The sequence below is a fragment of the Temnothorax nylanderi genome, unplaced genomic scaffold (assembly GCF_030848795.1).
Source record: "Temnothorax nylanderi isolate EJ_2023f unplaced genomic scaffold, tnyl_v1.0 TNYL_tig0010_pilon, whole genome shotgun sequence".
NCBI classification, from domain to species: Eukaryota; Metazoa; Arthropoda; class Insecta; order Hymenoptera; family Formicidae; genus Temnothorax; species Temnothorax nylanderi.
The window spans coordinates 2,036,174-2,048,611 of record NW_027249072.1 but is presented as its reverse complement, the minus strand read 5'-3'; the positions used below and the strand labels follow the sequence as shown (position 1 = coordinate 2,048,611).

Sequence of the window (12,438 nt, the reverse complement as noted above, 5' to 3'; positions counted from 1 at the left end):
ACGAATTTTTGAAGAGACAGAATGGTCGTACTATGTTGAAACAAAAACAATGAATTAATTGATACTTTCTCTTTAGCGAACAGAGAAATCTTATTAAAATTAGAGATGTTGATTTTATTGTAAATTGTAATTACTTGCCCGATCGGAACATTGCGTATCTCGTAACTAGCCGGAATGCATTAAATTGCATTCTGTTCCCTTCGCGTTATCTTGGACAGTTATGTCATGAATTGGGGGTTTCGATACGTCATGCCTGACGGCGTTATTACGTATCGTATAATAGCGGTAGATGCTGCAAATCAATCTCGCGTGATTTGTACATTTAACCGGCACCCCAATCTTTTCTATCCGCTTCGACATATTGCAACGCACGTATTTCGATTCGCGTTACTTTCCGGATGGACCATCCGGCGGGAGCAATGTGAAAAAAATATTCAGGTAGCAATTAACGCAATACCAATTTGATCTATGACAGTATAATAAAACGGATTTTTCCAAGTTTTTTTTATACCCAAAATGACCGACGCGTTCCAGCGAGATGGAAAAATAATCCATGAATGATTTTATATTTGGTCATACATATTTAAATATTGCAATTTTCGTTCCGCGCTGATTAATCTTGATCGATTAAATCGCAATAGCGTACATCGTGTTTTTTTTCCATGTAATACATTTTATTATAGTCAAAATTTATATCCAGGGAAACTATGGATGCAAAGTGACAAGCATAATCTTTGATCTCTGTGCAGAATCAATTCCGAATATTTATAATAAAATATATTAACCATATTCATCAATTAATATTGTCTACAGCAATTGAATCTTTTGCTCGAGAGCGGAGAGATTTATAATATCATACTTGAGAATATTAATTTTCGTCAGGAAATATTTCGTCCTATTACTTCGTCTCTCGTCCAACCGACCTATACGGGATTCAGGCTTAAGCGAGCGATTCATCATTCCGGTATTCCCGCGCTCCTTCGACCCGTGATTTATCGTTCCGCAAAACGCGCGATGTGCGCGCCGCTGCGAAGTTCTGAATTATTGTTGCCGTGTCGGCGCATCGGGATACATCGTGCCTTTTCTGAGATGCACTTGCGAGGAAAAACTCGAGCGCCTGTAGAGCGAACAGCATTTAACGAAAGTATTTTTAATACATCTATAGGTATGTATTTTCGCTTACATACACACACACATTTTCGATACAAATAAAAATAGAAATTATTTAATATTCTTAATCTGTTCAGAAATACACTTACACCTATGCATTTATTTTAAAAGAGATATGCAATTAAACATTTACAGATATACAAATGTATAATAGGCTCTGAGTAAGAACAAGTTGAGAGATAATGGTGCATTTTGATCTTGTACTTGGCCGTTGCGATACCGCGTCGATGTGTACATATTAACTTTTTTTATACATGAGTCACTGAAGAGGGCCCGATTTAGGGCCGAAACGTTTGAATTTTATTGTTTTAATGTATTGACTAAGATAAATATAGTTTTCCGCATATTCGATCTTGCGTCGGCTCTCACAGCCCATTATCTCTCAACTTGTATTTACAGATATGTTTCCTGTTTTATTTTACGTTACGATTTATTTATACCTTAACTGACTAGAAGAAGGAAGGATATACATAATGCTGTTTTCGTAGGTATTTACAATTTAAAAAAGAATTATCCGTAAACAGATTAAAGTATTACTTTTTTATATAATTCGTATGAAAGACATTTTACAAAGTATGTGTGTATTAAGAGCTAAATTGACACAAGTGTTTTCTGATTCTCTTGACTGTGATTTATCTAACGAACCATATATATTCGCAGTAGGCGAACGTGTAAATCATGACAATTATCTCCTGCAGCGAAGCATTAAATATTCGTGAATTACTTCGCGCGTAAGCAAGCAATTTATTTCAAATTACCTCGATCGTCGATCTGGTCGAAATCCTGCACAACGTTTATATCAATGTCAAATAAACATCGGAACAGAGAAGAAAAGAAAGAGAGAAAGGCAGGTATCTCCTCGTGTGTTTTCAAATGTCGAGAAGGACGCGTTTAACGAACGCTAATTCGCGTCGCCGGTTTCTCGCTGTTCCGTGATAATTTTCGAGTTTCATCCTAGCGGTTCACCGAACCGCCCGTTAATACTTCGACTTAATTAATAATCTCATCGCAGCTCGCCATGGCGTTTGCATTTCTGCCGTCATTTGTTATCGTTTTATCGTCGCGCGCGCGAATTGTAACTTCGCGCGCGAGTCGACATCTGGACATATTCGCGAAAACAGGAAATTGCTTCGCGTCATTCAAAACCCTGTCGGGGTTTTGAGCAACGCGTTTGATATAATTAATCCGCAAATGTCGTGAAAAATTACACGGCATTTCAAAATCACACGATATGTCTGGCATTTGGAAAGCAATTAAGCAGAAAGCGATTAATAATCGTTATTAAAGCTCATATAAAATAAGCATTGACTCTACATTACGATAATTGCTTTGCACAATAATGCATTTGCACGAGGATTGCGTTATACAATAATGTTGTTATTACAATGTTTATAATGCAAATACTCAACGGGTTAATGCAAACTCGAGTTGTATCCGGAGTGTGATCTAGCAGTTTTCGAGTCGGCGACAACTTCCAGTTAAGTTTCACTGTCCCTCTGCGCCTTGGTTAATTAATAATCCCATTGTTTGGCGCGTCTTTCACACGACGCGTCTGCCACCTCGTGTCGCTAAATAATGAATGCAACCGGGCGTCGCGGTCGTTCCGTATGATCGCCTCGAGGTAACATTTTATCGTGCGGTTAATTAAGCATTTTGACTTGTCGTGGAATTAATTAAGCAACCCTGAGTTAAACATCGCGGTTCAATTTGACTTCGTACGACGAATTTTGCCAATCTTAGTGATGTTATTTTTCGTCATAACATTTATTTTTGTCATAATTCTTAATTATATTACTAGTTTATATTTCAAGAAGCTTCTCACTTTCAAGTTAAAGTTTGTAATCTTAGTGTATATATGTCCAATTTTTAAATCTTATCGTTTAGACGTAAAAAACTTTTTTCATCTGGTAATTACAGTTCTTTATATAATTGTATAGATTACTATAGATTATAGATCAAAAATTTAGAAACGCGTACATTTATGTTCTCCTTTCTCGGCGTGAAGTTCTAATCGTTGTTTTTGCTTCTTGAGAGCAAAGTTGAAGATCGATCGCGCGATCGCATGGCTTCAATGGAATTTATTGGGTGCAGCTTTGTGTAACGGTTCACGGTGATTTTGCTTCTCGTTTCTTTTATATTTGTATAGATGATTCTCAATGCGCTACACGTCGCCTGTAATGCCACACGGCGCCTCTTTAGATCCATTACATTGGAACGTTAGCCGAGTTTAGATTCCATTACCTGTGAAATAAGCGAGACGTGTATAGTACGTTGCAGAAAAACACGGTATGTAAAACACGGGGGCCAGTCTTCCTCCGTAACATATAACGAATTGCGCATACCGTGGAAGAGGCAAAGAGGATTTAACCGCAAACGTGTATTTATCGTTTAATTAAATCTCCCGGCTTAAATTAGTTTCGTATCGCTTCATCTGTAGTAACCCGGAAGTTACATCCGAAACAAATTACGAACAAGAAGGCGGCAGTTTTTAGTAGTTATTCTTTTTAGAATCCTTTCTTTATGTACGAATTATTTTTTATATTTTTCATTTTCTTATAGACAGATTTATAATAATATTTCAAATTTTACTAATTATGACAGAAAACTGGCGTTTTAAATATTACGACAATTTCATAAGTTTCTACTCAGTTTTATAAAAAGATGAGTTTTTAAAAAGTGTAATATGCCATGGATTTCTGAAATAATAATTCTTTATTATATGCGTGCTAAAATTACTGTGTATCTTAAATATCATTAATATTGCAGTTTTGGCTGACTGATATCCGTTTACGTTACGATAATTTTTCACGGAGTGAATTTTAAATCTAGTCTAATTTTTTAGAAAAGTAAATCTAATTTATTTTTCAAATTGTGACAATCAATGATAGATCAATGGCGAATATGTATTATTGATTAATAATGCTTTGCTGATAATATCGTGAGTGTGTGATTGTGTGTCTATATAGAATATGCAAACTGTTCTAATGATCAATATATACCCAATCGATTATCGGCCAAATTACTATTTGTTTATCGAAATAACAGAATAATTGACTAATAAAGTTCGCCATAAAATCACGTTACTTAATTAAAAACTTAAATTATAAAGTTAGCGTACCTATGACACTAATATACAATGATAAATATACAACCTACACTGTTAAAAAAATCTGTATTAAAAATAATATAAAAATGTAGGAAGTTTTTATGCAGATACCGTATATGAAATTTCAAATACGAAGTTGAAAATTAAAGGAGGGTATTCCGAAAATAAAAGTAACGAGTAGTGTAGATAATATTACTATGTATTACCTTGCGTATTCCAAAAAATCTTAAACGGGTTTTTAATATTCAATGTTATGTATATTAAATTTCATATCAGTGATTGAAATTCATGTTCGTGTATGAATTTAGCTATACAAGTGCAAGAATTTTTATTTCAGATACCCAGTTTGTAAATTTTATTTACCGTGGTATCATAAATGTGTTGTAAATTTTATATCTTTTTTAACAGTGTATATAAAATAGAAATAATATATGTACAGTGTAGTTTCACCTCAATGGTGCTAGATTCGCGAAGTTAGCACATTTTTCAATTTTGATTTTTTAATTTAAATAACATGAATCTTTGTTTAAAGTTTACCAGGAACTGTAGAACTATAGAAAGTGTTATTAGAACTCTTCGTGTTTTTTTAAATTTGTTGAATGTTGTGTGCCTAGCTATTTCACACACGCCTCAAAACATCATAGGGGTATTCAAATAAGTTAGAGTTTAACGGTTTGACAGGTTATGTCGGGTTAAAGTCGGGTAAAAAGTTAATTTTTAAACTTTTAACCGAAAGATTAATGTGATAGGTTAATGAGTCACTTATGTATTTTGCATAACCTTAAAGAGTAGCGCGCCCAAAGTTTAAAAATTAACTTTTTACCCGACTTTAACCCGACATAACCTGTCAAACCGTTAAACTCTAACTTATTTGAATACCCCTCATGTAAATCTGCCCTAAACTGCGCTCTTTCAAAATTGAAGTCATACTTTTCTGCAATTATTGCAGAAGTGTATTCTTATATCAATGTCTTCAAGAGAGTCTATTTTCGCTATTCGCCTTTTTCGTTAAGGTGAAAATCCTTTCAGATCTCCCTTCAATTAGCGAAAACAAATACTAATTTAGGTCTTTCATAAAAGCAAAGTGGCGTAAAGCGAACGTTCAAAAGCGGGGGATATTTGTATCGATATAAAAAAATCAAATAATTAATTGGATAAATCATAATTAGCTTATGTGATTATTATTTATAATTACAGATGGAACTAAAAAAGCAATAAAAGGAAATATTAAAATATGGATATAATAGTAAAGGCTCATAAGATTAGAAATCAATCAAAGAAAGATGGAGCGTGGAGCCGTAACAAGGTGTTGGTGTTCATATATTCTATACTTCCGTAAAGAATTAACGAATTGTAATGTACATAGGTACTGTACATATACATATATTCCAACTTAATAGACTGCGCGCCGCAAATTTGTCGGACTTGAAACACAGCTATATTGGAACATTAAAAACCCTTCCCTACCCGGAATTAAACCTACACGATTTAATTGTTTAAAAAACGTAAAGAATTTATTGCGAAAAATCCTGGCTGGGGTAATATTTTTTGCAATAAATTCTTTACGTTTTTTAAACAATTAAATCGTGTAGGTTTAATTCCGGGTAGGGAAGGGTTTTTAATGTTCCAATATAGCTGTGTTTCAAGTCCGACAAATTTGTGGCGCGCAGTCTATTAAGTTGGAATATATGTATATGTACAGTATGTACATTACAATTCGTTAATTCTTTACGGAAGTATTATAGAATATATGAACACCAACACCTTGTTACGGCTCCACGCTCAATCTTTCTTTGATTGATTAAAATATGGAAAAATAATAAATATTTTTCATAAATTGTGAAAATAAGAATAATATATAATTCCACGTATTATAAAATTTTTTATACAATTTAGAAATATTAAAATATCCACAAAAGTCATAGTTATTTAAAAATTACAGCTTCCAGCGCGTGTTAACAAAAATTAACTCTCTATTGACTTCTATCTCTTCTTTACAATCATAATTTGTCATGAGACAATCACATTTGTCCTGTGACTATGAGCTGACCAAGCCAGAAAGCACTGAGAACGCAAAACATCCGGAGATTGAACGACAAAGATCCGAATACTTGAGGTTCGACCGAATGACACCCTCCATTAGAGCAATAAAACTTTTGAACAAATGTACATGTAGCCTCCGGCTTATTGGATTTCGATAGACGCGATTTTGCTCTTGACTCCTGTAACAATCGACATTTTTTCAAGCTGCAGTTTACTTATCTGTGCAAATTCTTTAAGCTTTAAAATAAAATTTATAACATTTTCAAACGAAATTACTTATGATCCGTGAGATAGCATCCGATCTTAAAGTTCTTCAACTTCGTATTACACTTTCTATGTGATTGTATTGCACTTAAATCTTACAAAATTCAGCATGCTTTTCAAGATGCCGGACCTTCTTTTTTCCCTAAGGGTGCGTCTTGACGTGAAAAAATGGAGTGTAATAGGCTGGAAGGGTCGGATCACGAAGGGAGGCAGGGTTCACGTGTGCTGTCCGATCGAGTCGTCTTTCTAAGAAAGGGAGCAGGAAGCGGCTAGAAGGGTCAAGAAAATCCGAGGATGGTTGCTTCGGATACGTTCGCCTAGAGTTTCCCGTTCTCAGGCTTTAGTCGATATTTTCCTGGCCGGGCGAACCGACGCTTACTATCCGAACTGTAAATAATCTAATGGAACTCGAAATATCGTTTCTGTAGTTTTGTTTCCTTCTACTAAACTCTGCGATTATTTTGTTAATATTAAAAATTGTTTTATTACATGTAACATAAAACTAAATGATCTGAGAGTTATAAAAGCGCATATTGAACAGTATGCATTTACGAGGATAATGTAACACAGTAGAAAATGTGTACGTGAAAATGCATGTTTCCCTAATATAATTATATTATATTCATGTATAAATAATAATTATACATTTCACGTATCACAATCTGGTCTTTTATTATCATATTATTTACTTATTTACTTATTTAAAACAATCAAATTTATCAATTATATATACATTTTGCGTAGCAATCTTAGCAGTTTATTACTATATTATTTATTTATTTAAAACAATGAGGTCTTTTAGCTTTGAGATAAATCTTTATGAATAATGGGGGGAAACACAGCTGTAAGAAAATATCGGGAAAAACTAGCGTGTATGGCGTTTTCCTACAGAGATATCCAACATGCTCGCCACGAACATCTGTAACGTCTCGAAGTTGGGGATGCTGCTCCCTCCATGAAATCGTTATAGGGAATTCTTTTCGTGTCTATGTGTGCTTCCGCCGATCGATATTCGCATCTCGCGCGGAACGACGCCTATACATCTCTTGCCTTAAAGCGCACGTGCACTTGTAAAAAAATAATTTCTTCCTTCCCTCGAAGTGCCGGCCTGATCTTACGGAATCAGGTGTGCTACGAGAACAATGTAAAAAGTGAAAATAATAATGGATATATGGAAATTGGTCTTCGGAGACAATCCTAATGTTATTCCCAGTCGAATAACGTCACCTAATTGTACGTCGCGATTCTCTCGCGCACCTGATGGAACCACAAATATATAATGCTCACGCGGAAATCATCTTTGTGCCGATTTAATTCAACGCAATATTGCCGCAGTAATGCGCCGGACATTGATATTCGGAGCATTTTGATATTAGGGGGCATCCCTCCGAACTTCTGCTTGTTTGCACAAACATAATATAGGTAATGCGGAAAGGGAGAACGCACCCTCGATGGGAACGAATATCTGCATGCGTGGTGTTTGCGCGTGACCGGAATTGTATTAATTAAATTCATTTAGATCCGATATATATCATACGGTGTAAATTGAGGTTCGTCATACGTGCAGTTTGCTCGGGAAACGGCGTGAATCCTGTTTTGGAATGTCACGCATAATTAGTAACTAGTACTAATTATAGTGATAAAAGAAGTGCTAGTAATGAATTTGCTATATAATAACTTTATCACGATTAGCAGTAATAAAAGCTACATATCTCTAGAAAGAGAATAAAGGGGAAAGAATTAGATATGTCCTAATATATATTTTACAATAAAACTATTGGACGTTAGACAGTAGACCATTTAAATAGTTATACAAGAATTAAATATTTTATAATGTGAGTCACAATTTTTTTTAATAATGTAAAAATTAACTTAAATTAATAAAAATTAAATTTTAATGAAAAATAAGGGCAAGAGAAGAGTGCTACTATACAAAAATAAAATTTCCTAATATCTGCTAAAATACTAAAACAAATATTTTTTTAATATTCCGATATGTACAGATATTGCGCATTGTATATTTCTAATATGCATAAGTGTTTATGCAGTATATTATTCTGATTCTGTTCTGTAACACTAAAATAACTTCTAAGCCGCTTGCCTTATCGCACAAAATACTTTTACGCTACTTATAGCCAAGAGGCTATAGGCAAACGATGTTCTCCCTTGTTTTTCGATCGATATACCCTATACTATGTCGCTTAAGCGCAACGTTATCCGAGTAAGGCGTAGGATGTCCTTGCTGGAGTTACCTAAGTCTCGTCGGCTAAAGGCCGTTTTCGTACCCGGTTATTTAAGATTACTCTCCGGGGCCTGGCCCCACAATTTATGAAACTCGTAATGGGCTCCCCTAGGCGTAACCTTCTGCCGACGTATAATGATTACGCGGGTGCCCGTGACGGCGAAATAGGAACTCGGAGTTACATTTAACGACTCCCCCCGTGCTGTTAAATCTAACTGACGCGGCCAAATTTGTAAGATGAGCCACGATACGTATGATTTCGATTGTTCGATATAAAATGATATATAATGAGCCGAGATAAACCGACTATTGTTCTAATGTTAAAAAGAACGGTTTATAAGTTCGATTAATTTATAATTTTCTGTAGAATTTTCTTGAAATCAATCGTTAAAATTATAATTACTCTTATATCATTTCAGATTATTGTATAAAGAATTGTAATATAAATATGAGCAATTGTTTACTGTCGATAAATTTCAAATCGAGCGCTTTGAATCAATTTCTCTGAGCAAACAGTAATAATGCGTTAAAGTCGATGCTAAGATCAATCTTGAGTTATAGACGGAAATCGGCCGAATCACTTCTTTACGGGATGATTAAGGCCAAACTCGTAAAGCATCCCCCATCTCGCTGGGACATGCTCTCTCTTCTTTTCTTTGCCAGCTGCTGTATTTCCCCTGCACAAAGGAAGACACGTTTCAGATGAAAAGAAGCTCACGATCGTGCAGTCCTCGTCTCTTATCGCGCGCGCTTAACGTATTGCCCCGACATTACCTCTTTATTGCTCAATAATTCGCGAAAGCCTTTGTTTCGTCTGCGAATCACCATCAATATCGAAGTTGTTCTTCCCTATTGCCTATTGTACCCGGCAAAAAAAAAGAGCGAGAGATATGCATTATACATGTATCAAAACGAACAAAAAACCCGCCAATATTCCAGCGAAATTCACATCGTGCGCGATACTGCACGATTGAGCGGCGGTTCTTTTCATTCATTCGACGCCTGATGCCCATTAATTTTTGCTCCATATCCGAAATTAGATCACTATTAGGTTTCAGGTGACAATCGATGTACGTATGCGTACGTCATGTTCGCTTAGTATCAGCATGCGGTAATTTATGGATACAACCGTCTGGCCGGAGGACCAAATCGAAATTTCGCCGCAACGTGCCGGAAATTTACGAGTTACAAACGTTCTGCGTTTATAAAAGCTGTTTTTCGAAATGTTAGCAGGACGAATAATTGTTTTTTCTTCAATTACGATCTCTGTTGAAAATATGTTTTCAACGAGAAAAATTCATGCTTGATATATTTTTTTCGAGACCACAAAATAATTTGTCTAATAATAAAAATCGCATACAATTACTTGAGTTCAAATTTGATGTCTCGAATAAGATAAATGAGCAAACTCTTCAACGTGCAGTATAAGAGCTGTTTGCATTTCGGTGTAGCATTCGCTTTGACGTATATCTGACACATCAAATACCGCGGAAAACGTTTTACGTATCTCCGAGAAAAATCGCTGCGAGTGAGGTTGCCCATCCGGATTTTTTGCCGAATACCACTTAGAGATCGCAATCGATTCAGTTTTTCGCGACGCGCTCGACGCATCGACCAACATTACAGCTTTATTGCGCAATAATTCGCGGACGGAAGGGACTCCTTCTGCTCTCGGCGGGAAAATGTCGAGAGCGTCGCTTCTCCCCCCTCCGCCCTCCCCTCGCCGCCGTTTCCACCCCTGAAATCCGTCCTCATGGTGAAGCACAATGCAGTCTTGGCTCAATTCATTAATGGTCGCATACATCGTCCGAGCGGAGAGATGTACGAGGCAACCCCCGTAAAGTCGTCGGGAGTAGTAAAGTGTCGCCTTTGGCCAGTCTCGGGGACGCCATTATCTCTCCTTCTCCTACGGTAATCCCCTGTCACGCTCTTAAACGTGTGGCGCAGTTTTGCCGCTTTCTCCATCGTTTGTCTTGTCTTTTATTCTTCTTTGGCGAGATTGCAAACCCATATATACGTACAATCTGTACAATGTGAAAGAAATGCATTTATTAAGCAAGTAGTATATGCTTCGCGCAAATTAATTATTTGTTTGTTTTATTATTCAAGAGACTGGATAGTTAACAGCAGCAATTAAGCATTTAAAATGTCGATTGTCATACAATAATTACTGATTAGTCATAATATTGATTTGCAGTAAGAAAAAGAGCGTGACGTAATTGACTGCGTAATGGCATTGTATAAAGTTGTATTATAGAACAATAATGGCGTATTAGTGAATATGCACTTCGCAAGATATGCTGAGCTCATAAAGAGACAGTATTTACGAAAGAATTGCCTTTGGCTAGTCATAATGGCGCCGTTTTCTATGACGCTCTTTTTATGTGTCTCTTCTCTTCCTAAACGACACAATCATGTCACTTTTTTATAGATAAAAGTGTCAGGAAATCATTTCTCAGTAATTGTGATTAAAAATTTGGAATCTATTAATGTTAAAAAGTTCAATATTTTATTTTCCCAATAAAAATGTTGATTATTGGAAGCTAATAACACATCTAATTCGGCAATATTTTACTTTCGTTTATCTTAATTGTCATTCTACTTAAAATTCAGGTCCATTTCAGGTAACTCAAAAGACTTAGATTGTAATTCATGACATGTCTATGAACAGAAAAGCAATAATACCGAAGGGCTTTAAAACCTCTATGGGTTCGCGATTGAGTATGCTCGAAGCGAAAGGATTAAAACGAATTCACGAGAGACATGCTATAGTTATTCTTTTATAGTATACGATATTTCTTTGTCGAGAAAAGGAAAAGGGGAAAGCTCAAAGGCGTTCCATTCACGTGCAGTACGTGTCATTAATACCGAGAAGCTCGAAAAATCTCGTATCGGCGGATCTGGCCACCAGACGGAACACTTCGTGCAGCGAATTCTGCGGCGAGGAGTGTCGGGAAGCGACGCGTTTAACGCGGAAACTTAATTTGCGAGAACTCCCCTGGAACTGCCCAGCGAGAGATACCTTTTAATTCTCTTTACCTTTCCACGCTTCTCGCCGCTTTGTCGGAACGAGTCGGTTTCGCGCGGAAACTGTGATAAGAGTTGCAATAAAAGCAGAATGGGCGTTGTCTTTATTTCAGCTACGGAACGTACGCTTGACCGCCATAAATATCTCTAGGGTGGAATTGTTATTTGCAAATAGTTGGCTATAGTTGTTAACTGTCGTTATTACACAGATAGGTGTGCAACTAGGTTATATACACATACACTGTTGAATTCATACACTGAGAAAAAAATGTTCTGCATTTTAGTAAATATTAGTTTGCATACAACTGTGATTCCATTTACTAAAATGAAGAAAATGTTTATTTTTTATTATATAGTACCTATATATGTGTATTTACTGAGAAAAAAATATACTATTAAAAAGGAAAATTTTCTTTATTTTAATAAATGGAGTCACAGAGTTGTATGCAAACTAATATTTATTAAAATGCAGAACATTTTTTTCTCAGTGTATAATAGGGTCAAATTATACTCAATTTGAGTAATTTTTGACCATTCCTATAGGTCGCCACTGCTCCTATAATACTCAATACGTAGTTAATTTAAC

General features: G+C 35.7%; 1 protein-coding gene and 1 long non-coding RNA gene across 4 annotated transcripts in view; both read left to right on the top strand.

Moving 5' to 3' along the window:
• LOC139787566 (furin-like protease kpc-1) overlaps nucleotides 1-12,438 on the top strand; it is a 217,406-nt gene that overhangs the window by 112,192 nt on the left and 92,776 nt on the right. The window lies entirely within an intron of this gene.
• LOC139787567 (uncharacterized) overlaps nucleotides 971-12,438 on the top strand; it is a 29,888-nt gene continuing 18,420 nt past the window's right edge. The window contains exon 1 of one of the 3 annotated variants that reach the window (XR_011722659.1): nucleotides 971-1,165. This is a non-coding gene — a long non-coding RNA (uncharacterized lncRNA). The remainder of the gene's footprint in view (nucleotides 1,166-12,438) is intronic. The other 2 variants (XR_011722661.1, XR_011722660.1) reach the window with 2 other exon arrangements.